The sequence below is a fragment of the Lygodium microphyllum genome, chromosome 2, assembly GCF_053477565.2.
Source record: "Lygodium microphyllum isolate KBCC chromosome 2, Lygodium_microphyllum_v1.1.10, whole genome shotgun sequence".
Lineage (NCBI taxonomy): Eukaryota > Viridiplantae > Streptophyta > Polypodiopsida > Schizaeales > Lygodiaceae > Lygodium > Lygodium microphyllum.
Window position 1 is genome coordinate 154,441,383 of NC_141136.1, and position 15,338 is coordinate 154,456,720.

At 38.4% G+C, this 15,338-nt stretch overlaps 1 pseudogene; it reads left to right on the forward strand.

Annotated features, from left to right (window-relative positions):
* Positions 1-5,229: 5,229 nt before the first annotated feature.
* On the forward strand, positions 5,230-6,227 carry LOC148040496 (uncharacterized; annotated as a pseudogene).
* The last annotated feature ends 9,111 nt before the right edge of the window (positions 6,228-15,338 follow it).

The window sequence follows — 15,338 nt, forward strand, 5'->3', positions numbered from 1 at the left end:
AGAGAGTGCTTGAGCAACTCAAGATAAGTGTTATGTGGAAGAGGACATATCCTTGCTAGCAATCCCTTGGCCAATGGAGGCCCTTAATGGCTTGGGTGTCACAACCCACTTCCCTCTTAATGCTTCAAGACCTACAAGATTTCCAAACAAGGTGAATAGGAAGAAACTTGAGGGAGATTTTGAATTCAAGGTAAGCAACTCAAGGTAAGTTCCAACACAAGGTAAGTATCAATTTGAGGGAAGTGCTTCTCAATGGTTATGAGTCAATGTGTATACTGGTCTATCAATTATGTCTGATCAAGGTTTTGAATGGAGGAAGGTCAAATCTCATTTGAAACCTAAGTTTTCAACATGAAAAACTACAAGTCATGGCCAATAGCATTTTGTGAATTATGCGAGTTCAATAGATAGCCAATCTATGCCCTAGTAGACTCAAGTTAGCTCCTCGAGACCTTATGGACTCTCTAGAAGTGTATCCAGCCGAAATAAATAAAGAGTTTTTTTGAGTGGTTCATGCACAAAAACCACTAAAAACTTAGTCAAAGTACTAACATTACATGGCCATTCAAACCTTCATCAAACATGGGCCTTTGGAGCCTAAATTATGTCCATAGTGTTAATCCAATAGGGGCTAGTTAAACTTTATCACTATGCCATTGTTGATTGATGGATAACCATTTATGCCACACACATATACCACTCAAAAACACTATATCTAGTAGGATGTGGCTTGGGCTACAATAAATAGTCCAATCACAAGAATCCACTCATTACAAGCACCTATAGCCCAAAACTGACTAGCTAGTCATGCTCGAGACTAGCTAGTTGAATGTAACCTAACCAAGCAACTAACTAGTTGGTCATACACGAATGGTATCCCCATGATATTCATGATCGTGTTTTTGAATAGACCAATCAATTAACACGACAAATAATCAAGGATTTAGTAATCACATAACCTCATTGTGAGACAGACACACAATTTATGCCTCTGGCATATAGCCCATCGAGCACACATATCTCAACAATGCTAGACAAGAGGATGTGTCTATTTTTAGAGAATTTTACTTTTTAAAAAATTTTAAGAAACGGTTTTTGATTTAATGTGCAAACTAGCAAATCAATCCTACTCTAATTTAACATGAGATCAATCATAGATTGGTTGCCTTCCAATTTATGCTTCCTATTCTATGTGGATGAGGTTTTTGGCTACAGATACTTCATTCCAAGACCTTCCATGTCACTCACATCTATGACATATTCGTGTGATCAATGATGAGAATCCATTGATTAGATGTGAGTCCATTTGTGGTCTTGCCAATGGAACCAAAATGTAGTTTGCAAGTCTGTGATTATTGAATTGAGAAAGATATGATAATATTAGTCATTCTCTCTTGAATGCTCACTACTTTCACTCACAGTCTCTTACAGTGTGAAACCATCCTCACCATGTTGATTTGGCGAGCCTAGTCTAACCAATAAACTAATTTATAGTCAAGTGTGGCTCTTGAATCAAACAAAAAAGATACATGGAAATGAGACTCACTGAGTTGTAGTCTAGAGATGTGTCAAGCTTTGAAGCTCCCATTGATTCAAATACGCTTTATGCTCGAAAGATTGAACTCCTAAACTAGTTCCTACAAGTCAAGAAGCAACGAGAGAGAGAGAGAGAGAGAGAGACTCTCCATCTCTCACTCACTTAGGCACACTCTCTCTACACACACATGTTATGATGAACAAAAGAAAGCAAGACGAAGAAGCAAACAATCCTATGGAGAAAAAGCTACCCTCCTCTCTCAGTATATATAGGAGATGAAGGTGCCATCGTTTCCTACATTTTGAATATACAAACCATAGAGAAGCTAGAATCAATAGGGTGATAAGTCATGATTCAATTTGCAACCATTGGAATGGTTTTCTTTGATTTTTTCCCACCTTGAATGTGAAATGGGCTTGTTTACATGTGGGCAAGGCCCCTTACTCTTGGATACTATGGTTAGATTTGCTACATACAATCCTAGGGTTCTTAACCCCTTAGATGTGTCTAGATTTAATTCCGTCAATTCACACATAGGTGACACATTTGCATGCATGCAAATTCAAATTACAACTTGCACGCGAATGAGCTCAACACTTTAAAATAAAATTACAATGAATGTTTGGGGGTCTTGGGCATTAAATTTGATCTCTATAATGTTGTTTTTTATCTTAAGGCCAAAATAATTTATCTAGTAGTATCTTTATCATAGTGTAAATACCATCTTTCATTCTCCTCCACTTCTTAAAGTCGAGAAACTCTCATTTCATGTTGTTTAAGCATTTTCAATATGATAATATTATTACCATTTAAACCACATATCATCAAGCTATATGTTGAAGAAGTAGTACTTTGACGAGGTAAATGGAAATGAGCTTGGTGGAATGTTGGTTCTTCCTTGCCATGCTATATAATCATTATATTCACTAAAGAATTATGGTATTTTTATCTCGTCATTTATGATTCATTTGACATTTCTTGGAAGGCATGAATCCATATCATTGTGAGAATATCCCTATGAATGCATAAAGGCATCAAACTTAGGATACCATTCCCCAAGTGCCTTCTTAAGTCCATAAAGATTCTTTCTCAACTTGCACATTAGGTGTTTCCTACCTTTTTCCTCAAGGCTATTAGGGTGCTCCATATAGATATCGTCATGCAAGTCCACATGTAAGAACTCCATCTTAAACATCCACCCTATACAAGTCTAGATCCATCTATGCAACCAAGGCAAATACCAAGCAAAGGGTTGTCATCTTGACCATAGGGAAAGGAGGTCCCTCATCTCAACATCTCTCTCAATAGCTATCTATAATTCTATACTATTAGTTATCAAGGTGGAGCTCAGGTGGAGCTCAGTGGGGGCCATGTGGCAATCTCCCAGCTCCCCTCCAAAAAAAAAAAAAAAAAAAAAAAAAGGAAAAAAGGAGCAGGTGCCACGTGTCACCAACCTCCTCATGCCCATATTTTCAAGCATCTGTGCACGCGGCTCCCTGTGTATGGCGACCCTTGTCATCCTCATGGCCATGCGCCCGACTGCCTACATAGACACCACGCGTCTTTGTGGCTGCGCCTGCTGGCTACCTAGTGGGTTGCCTGCAAACAACCCCTTGCCCAACTACCCGTGCGAATAGCGCTTGAGTCAAGCCAACCACTCACGCTATTTGTGCCATCGCCCATGTTGTCTACCCTCGCACGTGCATCCACTCAATTGCCCATCGCATGGTGCCTGTGCACAACCCAACCGACACCCACCCACCCACGTCCTCGACATCACCCAAGTCCCTCATGTCCTGTCGGTACAAAGGCCAATATTGGAGATTGAAGACTATAAAATGAAGGGGTGGTGGCGTCTTTATGGTCGGGCTTTTTTGCCTTCCAACTTTTGTTGAGAATATCATTGAAATGTGTCAAAGCGAAGCATGAATACACAAGCGTGCGATGTTTGAGAACATCGCAAGCATGAAAATAGACAATGTGAGGATGTATTTATGATGTTTATAATGTGAGGTAGATTGATAATATAAATGATATCATTCGTATTGATAAATATCATTCATATATATATATATATATATATATATATATATATATATATATATATATATAATATACTATATTGATGTTATATATTTTAGCATACATAACATATATATAGCAATATTCTTATATAATATGTTAGTATATTAATATTAGATAATATATGATAATATTAGCATTAACATCTATATCTTACACACACACACATAAGTATAAAATATATAAACATGATATTAGTGTATTGAGAGATTTGTACATATATTTAACTTATTAATATATGTATGTTTGTATTATTGTATTATATTAATGATAATTATACAATATATTAATGTTATATATCTTAACATATGTAACATGTATATAGTAATATTATTACATAATACATCCTCATGGGCACGTACCCGACTTCCTGCGTAGACACCATGCATCTTTGTGCTCACACCTAGCCACCCAGTTAATTGCTTGCAAACAACCTTATGCCCAACTACCCGTGCGAATAGCGCCAGAGTTAGTCCAACCACTTATGCTATTTATGCCATTTCCCACACATCATGTGCACGTGGACTAGTCTATGTGCCCACGTGTGGATCCGAAGGCATCTGCTCGATTGCCCACCTCATGATGCTTGTGCACAACCCAACCTAGACCCACCCACGTCCTCTATCTCACCTAATTCCCGCATGTCCCATAGGTGTACAAAGGCCAATAGAGGAGATTGAAGACTATCAAATAAAGGGATGGTGTGACTATCGTCGTGGGTTTTTAATCTTTCAACTTAGGTTGGGAGTTTGATTGAAATGTGTTAAAGCGAAGCATGAATACACAAGCGTGCACATTTGAGAACATCGCAAGCATGAAAATAGATAATGTGAGGATGTATTTATAATGTGATGTAGATTGATAATATCATTCATTCATCTATCTATATATAGAATATATTGATGTTATATATCTTAGCATATATATATATATATATATGTATATATATATATGTATGTATACATATATATATATGTGTATATGTATATATATATAGTACTATTCGTATATAACTCATTAATATATTAATATTAGATAATATACAATAACATCTATATAATATTGCCACGCTGGCACACTCCAGCCTGTTGAGATCACAGGCCACGCTGGCTAACAAGCCACGCAGGAATATTGATAAGGGGATGTAACAGAATGGAACGTGCAGGTTCTTGGCAAAGAGGAGGAGGGAGGTACAAGAAGAAGAGGCGAGGAAGAGAGAGGGGGCTTTTTAGGCTGGAACAGAGTCGAGGAATGAAGGATTGATTATCTCTGTTGTCTCTCTAAGTTCAAATCTTCTGGATACCTCATCTATTGTCTATCATATACACTACATTGGTGGAGACAACGGGCTTGTCACCGAAGCTTTCACATCACCCGAAGTCGCAACTGCATGTCACTCTTCAACCATATGATCTAGAAATCACCTCCTAAAATCTGAACCTCCAACAGTGCCCTCTCTGCCTCAATATCCTTCAATGCACAAATCACAACAGCTCAATTCATTAATGATACAAGTATATTTTCCATTTTGACGCAGAGCATCTGCAGGTATTCAGTTGTCATTTCCAGCAACAAAATCAAAACCATAACAAGGAATAACATTATCAAACATGAGTCGGACGGGATCACCTTAAGCTCATCCAAGCTCCCCACACTACGAAGATGCTAGTATGCACCCAGAATTTATCCAAGAACCATAACATCCAAATATGGAACATATGTTTCATGCCATCTCCTCACTCATGCTGCAGATGAACCACACTAATCAAACTTTGGCAAACATCTTGGCAAACAATCAAGCACATCATCAACATAAGACAGACCCAAATCCTTCAATGGATTACCTATTGAAGATGTACTTAGTTGGCTTGATCACTTCGAGAATGTATCCACATACCATGCATGTTCGGAAGAGCGAAAATCACTCGAGATCCGAACACTCCTTGACGATGTCGCAGCGACATTGTTCATGCAACAACCTATACAAATAAAAAACAACTAGTCATTCATGAAAGAAGCCCTCATAAGAGATTTCGCTCAGCAAAACATAACTCAAATAGCTCTTCAACAATTGGACAATCTGAAACAAAAGCAAAATAAACCAATAGCACAATTTGCAGTAAGATTAAACCAATTGCTCCTGCGCGTAGACCCAACAATGCCAGAAGAGATGAAATTGTTTTTTCTATGGCCTAGACTCCTACATGACATTTCTAGAAGAGTCCACGATCAAGGCCCCACAACTTTTCATCAGGCTATCCAAATAGCGCAGAGAATTGAAGCAAACAATCAATCAAAAACAATAACAACAACTACTACTATCCAACCAAAATTCCAACTGGATTAGCCCACCCCCATGGAAATAGATGTGCAAAATGCCAAAATGATGCAGAGACGAACACAAAGTATGTCAACTAGCCAACCATCCATGCAAAACAGGTGTCTTCTTCCAGCAAATGATAGTCAAGGCAAGCCCAAGTGCTTTTACTGCAATAATTATGGACACATCAAGAAATATTGTCGCAAACTGCAATGACAACAAGTGCAAAACTTACAAGTCGTCACCAATGAGCCAACCGAATTTGCAACCATACAAGAAAACATATGAGCAAATGGATGACAAAGGCCAACCATTCACAATGCAGCATGGATAAGAAGCCTTCCACAAGAAAAGTATGCACGATCATGGTCACCATACAAAGTCTACTAGTAGAAGCATTGATCAACACACAGGAAGTACAATATCATCCATAAGCCAACAATTAGCTGACACAATACACGCACAAGTCACAAACACAAGACCAATCACTGTACTATATGGAGATAATCGCAGTTTGTATCACACTAGAAAAACCACATAGTTACACATTGAAATAGGACAAAGTAAAGAGACACAAAAATTTTATATTTTACCCACACAAGTTTTCCCGATAATATTAGGTCTAGACTGGCTATTAGAATCATAGACACTACTAGATTTCAAAACAAAACAAATTAGAATACAAGGTCATGCAAATATCCCTCTCAAAGCACTAGTCAAACAAGAAGACATTGCATGCACCCAGCTCTTGCATGAACCTCCAATAGTAGATCACGATAGGAGACGACAAGACATCACATACATATTACAACAACATAAAACACTCTTTTTACCACACAAAGTTACTAACACAGTGAATCTCCCTATCTGCCATGAAATAAGAACACGCACAACTCCACCCATCAAGATGGCCATGCGGAGGAGGTCACCGAAAGAACATCAATATATCAATGAAGCAGTTAAAGAAATGCTCAACAAAGGCATCATAGAACTCTCATCCAGTGATTGGGCATCAGAACCACATCTAGTAAAAAATATATATATGATGGTACATACCGCTTTTGCATTGATTTTCACCCCTTGAACAAGATCACACAGCATGATGTGTGCCCCCTATCAAGATTAAATGATCTTTTAGACACTTTGGGAAAATCAAGATACTTTACCTCATCGGATCTAGTGTTAGGATATTGGCAAATACCACTGTCCAAGAAAGATGCACACAAAACAACCTTCCGCACCACAACAGGTTTATATCAATTCAAGAGAATGCCATTCAACTTGAGTGATGTTGGAAACACCTTCCAAAGAATGGGAAACATAATTTTTGGGGACCTAATAGAAAAAAAAGTATTGGCAATATATTTGGATGACATCTTAATTCATACTGCCACATGGAAAGAACATAAAAAGATTATGTACTACAGTGGATCCAAAAGCACAACTTACAGTTGCAGCCACAAAAGTGCAGATGGGGAGCCATCTGTCTCAAATTATTAGGTTTTATCATATCCACAGCAGGCATCAGCATCGACCCAACAAAGGTAAATGCACCAACAACAATGAAAAAACTACAAAGTTTCCTAGGATTACTGACATTTTCAACCATATTCATCCCCAATCTAGCGGCAAAAACACAACCCCTAAGAAGACTCCTCAAGAAAGGCACTAAATACCAGTGGACTGATCAATGTGAGAAAAGTTTTCAACAACTCAAGAAAGAAATACAGACCACAACAACACTCAGCTGCCCAGATTTCACTAAAGAATTCAAATTACAAATAGATGCATCAAATGAGGGATTGGGTGCAGCTCTCTTACAACAAATTGACGAAGGGTGGCAGGAGATATCATATATAAGTCGGTCCCTAACAAATTCAGAAGAAAATTACAGCACTACAGAAAAGGAATTACTGGCGATAGTGTGGGCAATCAGCAAATTACATCCATATATACATGGTAAAAGATTCACTATAGAGATTGACCATCAACCATTAGTCCCAATGATGCAAAAGGCACACCCACCAAGAAGGCTGCTGCGTTGGATTCTAGCACTGCAAGAATACCAGTTCATTATCAAATACACAAAGGGAGAGACAAATGTAATAGCAAATTGCCTCTCAAGGAATCCTCATATACAAAATGCTCAAATCACTGAAATTCCCACAGATCAAGATACCTTGGCAAGGATCCAACAACAAGATCCACAAATAAAAGACATAATAATCAGCATCAAACACAGCAACCAATCTGCGGTAGCAAACAAATTCCATGTAAAAAATAATATGTTATACTTTATTCAATGAGGCAAAGAACCAAGATTCTATGTCCTAGCTGCATTGAGAGGTACATATATTGGATTATTTTCATTCCAATCCCATGTTTGGACATCTAGGATTCCACAAAATGTTAGAAAAAATCAAAGTAAGATATTATTGGCCCTACTTGAGAAAAGACATTTCTCAATACACTAAAGAATGAAGTCTGCCAGTCATACAAAAGTCCATCCACAAACCATGGAAAATTGCAGCCAATTACTGTCGCAACACCATTTGAAACAGTTGGATGGGATTTAATATGCCCACTACCAGAAACAAAGTCAAGCAACAAATACATTATTGTCCTCACAGATTATTTAACAAGATGGTGCAAAAGAAAAGCCTTACATGATGCATCAGCAACCAACATAGCAGTTTTTTGCTAAAAGAGGTCATTCTGCAACACTCATGTCCAAGGATCATCCTTTCAAACCAAGGGCAACAATTTAAGAGTGAAGTAATGCAAATTTTGTACAAGGCCACGGGTCTCAAACACGTATTTGCTACTCCCCATCACCCACAGACCAACGGCCTCACAGAAAGACTATAGAACCATCAAGTAGATGTTGGCAAATTATATAGATCCTTTACATCAAACATGGGATGAACTATTGCCATTTGTCACACATGCCTATAGAACTTATGTACATGCTTCCACACGAATAAGCCCGTTTAGAGCCCTTTATGGGCGAGATCCTATTTTTCCACCAGATTTGGCTATAGTACTAATTAAACCCAAGCATGAAGATGCCATGGACTAGTATACACAGCTATCAAAGAGACAACCATTGATCATGTCTACAATATACAAGAACTTACAGCAGACACAGAATAGACAAAAAAGAGCTTATGATGAAACACATCATCACAAGGAGCAACAAAGAAGATTTAATCAGCATCTACTACCCACTGTGCAAACAAGGACTCTCTGAATCTTTCTAGCATAGGTGGATCAGACCCTACAAAGTGGAAGAAAGGATAAGAAAATATACATACAAAGTAAGGCATCTGCAAAAGGGGATTGTCACATATGCTCATATCTAGAGAATAAAGCCTTACTTTACCCCGTTTCTAATAGACAACAGATTACAACAGGAATCCAGAGCTCCCAGCAGTCACACACATCAGTAATCCAAGGAGAATAGACACCAACATCAACCAGTATCACAACTCAAGCCGCAGGTACACACTGCCTCCAACACCCTTCACAACAACAAACAACATCAAACAGCATCATCAAAGGGCATCAACCGAACAACAAGAAGAGACCTCACCATCACACAAAAACAAACCAACCAGAATACCCAGCCTCCATCACCACGCACACAAGAGCATCATGATATAGCAGCATTCAGGAGGAGAACTCCAACAATGACAGCCAAACCCGCCATCCCCAACAACTACTTTACCACCAAACACCAAAAAGTGCCCACAAGGAAAGCATTCAATCTAAATGCAGCCCAATTTCCCGCTAAGGAATCCAATGTACTTTTGGGGGGGAGATATGCCATGTTGGCACACGCTAGCCTGTCGAGATCACAGGCCACGCTAGCTAACAAGCCACGCAGGCAGATTGATAATGGGATGTAACAGAATGGAACGTGTAGGTTCTTGGCAAAGAGGAGGAGGGAGGTACAAGAAGAAGAGGCGAGGAAGAGAGAGGAGGCTTTTTGGGCTAGAACAAAGTCGAGGAATGAAGGATTGATTATCTCTGTTGTCTCTCTAAATTCGAATCTTCTGCATACCTCATCTATTGTATGTCACATACACTACAATATGATATAGATATATATATATAAGTATAAACTATATAAATATGATATTAGTGTATTGATAGATATATACATATATTTAACTTATTAGTACATGTATGTTTGTAGTATCATATTATATTAATGATAATTGTACGATAAATTAATATTATACATCTTAACATATATAACATGTATATAGTAATATTATTATATAATACATTAATGTATTATATATAGATAATATTAATATTAATGTTTATATAATATGATATTAGTGTATTATTAAATATATACATATGTTTAATGTGTGTGTGTGTGTGTGTGTGTGTATGTGTGTGTTATATCAATGAGCTCATCACAATAATACGTGGATTTGCTGAATTTGAGACATAGTGACAATAAGATTTTTTTAAAAAAAATTGGGACATGTGATATTTTGTATGAAATACGTGTGGGGTGCTATGAACCAATTTCCATAGGAGGAATACACATTGGGATTTTTTTTCTAGCATATTAATATTTGATATATAACCCAATTGTCAAGAAATTTGGAGGGGTGTGTGTATAAAATGATGCATTATTATGTATATTAATAATGTGATAATATATCTTTATAAATATATATATTAACTTATTGATAGTATGATAATATTAATATTAACGTCTATATAATATTTTATTTATATATATAATACAAAGATATAAGTATTAAACATAAATATCATATATTATATTATAATTATAATGCTACATGGCAGCCTCCATGCTTCGCCCCACAAAAAGATGAAAAACAGTGGTAGGTACATTATCCTGCCCCCCCATTGACTGATTCTCTCTCTGTCTCTGTGTCCCTCTCTCTAAGGCATGCACACAAGCTTTAATTACCCCATCATTAATCGCTAATTACCTAGATTAAAACCACTAATCATCTTGATTAAGGTGTAGGAATGAAATGGGATTATAGGCAACTAGCATTTGCTCATGAAAAAAGCATTGGGATATGCCAAAATAAAGGTTAATAAATGGCATATTCCAATGCCAAAATATATCCATGCAATCCTGGAAGGTTTGCCTCAAACGTTACATATTCTCCCATCACTTTCTGTATTGCTACGTGAATTTTTTTCGGGTTTCCTTTTCTTCCAATTAATAATTGTGCAATTTATTCCTTTTTTTGCTATGTTAACCAATAGTAATAGTAGTGCTCAAAAGTTTGGCGGATAGCACTAGCCTCAACATGAAGCATTCGGAGGAGAACCTTATGAAAAGACAATAATGCATATATCAAAAGCACGATATGCATACCTCCATTGTTGATAATGCAACACTAATTTCAACCTTTGAAGCTTATGTAAGCTTGAATTAAGGACCTTAAATCTTCCTTTCTCACTTGACTATCATGGAGTGTGTGTAAATATTGTGCATGTCAATACTAAAAGCAAAAATTTTTTAAAAAGCATTATTGCATGCCTTCCTATGTGTGGAGGTTCAATTTATTATTTTGTTTGGGTTTACTTTTAGTTTAGCTAGTTGAAGCTTGAATTTTGAAATATATTGTACTTGGATTTTTGGGATCTCCATGTGGTTTCATTTTTTTGTTGCCTACCTTGATTGGTAGGTCCAATGTATATGTAGTGCCTGAAAAACCATGAACCCACTTTTTGACTATCTAGGTTTACATTTTAGATTAGATTCACTTACATAGTTGGGCTTATTTTTTATAAGAAAAACTAACAATCCACATGCAAGGTGGAATGTGGGTTGATTTGAACTTTCTGAATGTCTTAATAACCCGTGGGAAATGGTTCTATGGTGAGACCACCTTTCGCTTCATGCAAACAAGCCCTTTGTCTTTCTTCTTTATCGATCTATGCATGTTGTAGTTGTTAGATCTATGCCCACTATGCTTGGTTCTCAATTAGGATAGGAATGAGTTCTTGGATTTGCAAGTTTCCATGGTCGGCTACTTTATAACTAGAACTTGAAAACATTTTGAGCCACAAAAGAAAGCCCGCAGACGTGTCTCCACCAAAAAAATGGCTCGCAATCAATTCAACAACTAATTGTGAGCCCATAGAGCCTTGTCTACAGTAAAATATAATATAATATCCATAGCATGAAAAGGTGTGATGGATTGGTGTAAGCCAATATAGAGATGATTGCTACAAGAAAAATGCTTCACATGTGCGTGTCTAGAAGTGAACTTTTTTGGGCAATGCCTTCACCAAAGGTTGAAAGAGGTTCAAGGTTCAAACTCTGACAATGAACTCCAATCTATGTGAACCCACTGGTTCAACAAACAGTTTGCAACCTAGTCCTGAATCTTAGGCAGTGGAAACATGTTATGCATTGTCCAATGGTGTAGGTTAATAGAAAGATGATTGTTGCAAGAAAATGGCTTCACACATGCGTGTCTTCAGGTGAACCTTGTTGCGTAATGCCTTCACCAATGTAACGTGCCGGCCTATCCATTGTCCAAGCACGTTTTAGCAGTCCATCAAGAAATGAATCTAAGCATCACCGCTCGACACTCCCATGAAATGTTCCGAGGTTTGTCGCTGCCTAGGGTTTCCCGAGTCCGCCTTGCAACGGAAGGTTCGTGGTCGAACCCACTAGAATCCACCTAAAATATGGGTTTCTAGGGTCAAGGCTTCCTGGCAGCATTCTAGCGTCAGGTTTTGGACATCCTACTTTACGCAATGATACCCAAGCCGAAGCAGATCCAAGCCACACTTGGTTCAAAGAGAATGGGAAACAAGAGGGATGCGCCACTCAACCTCTCTTGGCTTAGTCCCATTGTGGTCCCCTAAAACGGCATGAATCGGGTTCTAACCTAACAATACGTAAAGGTCAAACCTTGTGAGAAGCCTCCGAGTTCTATGGGACCACCCTGCCATAGGATAGACCCATCGGGGGTTCCGCCCACCCACTTCCCTCAATAGGCGTTCTTTAGTTATCTAATTAGGTCCTATCACATTTATGTGTGACATTTAAAACTTAATTAATCCATTTAGGAATCAATCACAATCTAGGCAATCATCCTAACATCATCCTCCAAGAAGACATTCATTTATTCCCATGGTAACTTGTCCTCACAGACCCCTGCCATGCATTTACCATCAAGCATAAAGCACCTGGAATAATCATCCAAATCACATCCCAACAATGAGTTTAATGCAAAAGCATTTAAGACGTTATTTGATCAATCAATAAAGAAATGGTATTCTTTTCCAAACATTGCAAGAATAGACGCATTAACATTTCCTTAGCACATTTTCTCTCACCTTGGGGTCAAAGAGTGATACTATGCAAAATGTTTCTTAACATTTACTTCCCTTGGTAAGGCATAGGTTAAGGGTTCAAACACTGTACACGACGTAAGTTCTATAGATCACTTACATTGATCAATAATCCAACCCCGAATTGGATTGATGGAAGTCGTAGTTAACATATGATTCTTAAGACTTTTGAAGTATCTAAACTTTAAGTTGGGACTTTCCTATTCACGATTCTTAATGACATATTTTTCTTGCAATTATGCTACTTGTATCCCTTGAGTAATTCTTCCTCGTAGTTGTCCTATTATCAAATAAGTCGTATGCAGCTAAGTTTGGTTAAAAGGAACAATCAAAATGCCAAGTCATAACAATAGGGATAAATTCAAGTTACTCCCTTACATGAACTCATGCGCATAATGAAGCAATATAACCTATGGCTCATGAATAGAGAAGATGACAATTAATACATGGGTATTCGGAGATGAATTATCTGTACCCAACATTGTATTTGCATCAGTGGTAATATCCTAACCAGTTGCTCCATTGTTGGATGCGAGGTTACCGTTTTGGTGCATGTCTCCCTCTATTCGGGGGCCATACTTTCGGCTTATGAATCTCTCATTTTCTCTATCTCTCATCGAAGAGATGATCTGTCGGGGTGACTTCCCTTGATTGGGATGGGGGTTTAACTTGCAGGGAAAGGGAATAAATTGCGGGGAAGAGACGGAGTGTGTGGCCACCCTCTAAGGAGGAGAAAGGGAGAACCTTCTTGGGGGGGTTCTCTCTCCTTCTCTGTGTCACTCTCCTCTCCCTCTTCTTCTTCTTCTTTTCTTCTTCTCTCCTCTCTCTCTCCCTCTCTCTTCCTTTTCTCGTCTTCTTCTTCTTCTTCTTCTCTCCTCTCTCCCTCTCTCTCTCTCTCTTTCCTACAGCATCCTTGCCCTTCTCCTTTATTACGATGGGGAGGAGGGAGGGGGAACATGTAGTGGAGTGAGGTGGCACACGTGTGCCCCTCCCCCCATTGATTCCATCATTGCCCTCATCTTCTTTGATGTCCTCAAAATCATGGCCAACTATAGCTCTATCATCTTGCCCTCACACTTCATCTTCGTCGACTATAGCTCCCCCTCCCTCCGCCAGCTCTGCTGCTGGTGGCGTTGACTGGGGGAGGGTGTGTTTAAAAAATCGTGATTAATTATTAGCGAATGGTGATATTACATCCTCTCTCCCTTAGAGAACTCAAGATGTCCTCATCTCGGAACTTGTGATTTCATTCTAGAACCTATGGGGTAGGACGCATCACACGTTCCTTGTGACACTCTGACTGATAAGCATACAGTCTTTTAAACAACCACTTATGGTATTAGATATATCATGTTAACATTCTGTGAGAGAGAGAGAGAGAGAGAGAGAGAGAGAGAGAGAGAGAGAGAGAGAGAGAGAGAGAGAGAGAGAGAGAGAGGTGGACCATGACAAAGACATAGGCTTAAAGGGTAGTAGTCATACTCCATTGTGTTCATTCCATTCCCATCAACACACAGTCTCCAAAGTCAACTGTATATACTACACACATACAAAACAAAGTGACCTAGTACTAACCATGGTTAAGTCAGTATGACTTAACTTTGTTCAACTAGGGTAGGCCTATGAGCTTGAATCTCAACACTCCCCCTCAAGCTCAAGTGGGGTACTTCACTCCAAGTAGTTCTCTGAAATGCATAAACTTATCTTTACCCAATGACTTGGTAAAGATATCTGCAACTTGGTCTTCTGTCCTCACATGGACCAAATCAATGTCACCTGTGATCACTTTTTCTCTAATAAAGTGATAGTATACTTCAATGTGCTTAGTCCTAGCATGATAGATAGGATTACTGGCTAGGAGCACACTACTCATGTTGTCACAATAGAGTGTGATAGGCATGACTTCTTGCATGCCCAAATCATCAAAAAGCTTCATGGGCCATGTTGCCTCACATGCAGCTAATGCAACACCTCTATACTCTGTCTCAGTACTAGAGAGGGCAACTATAGGTTGCTTCTTACTGCTCA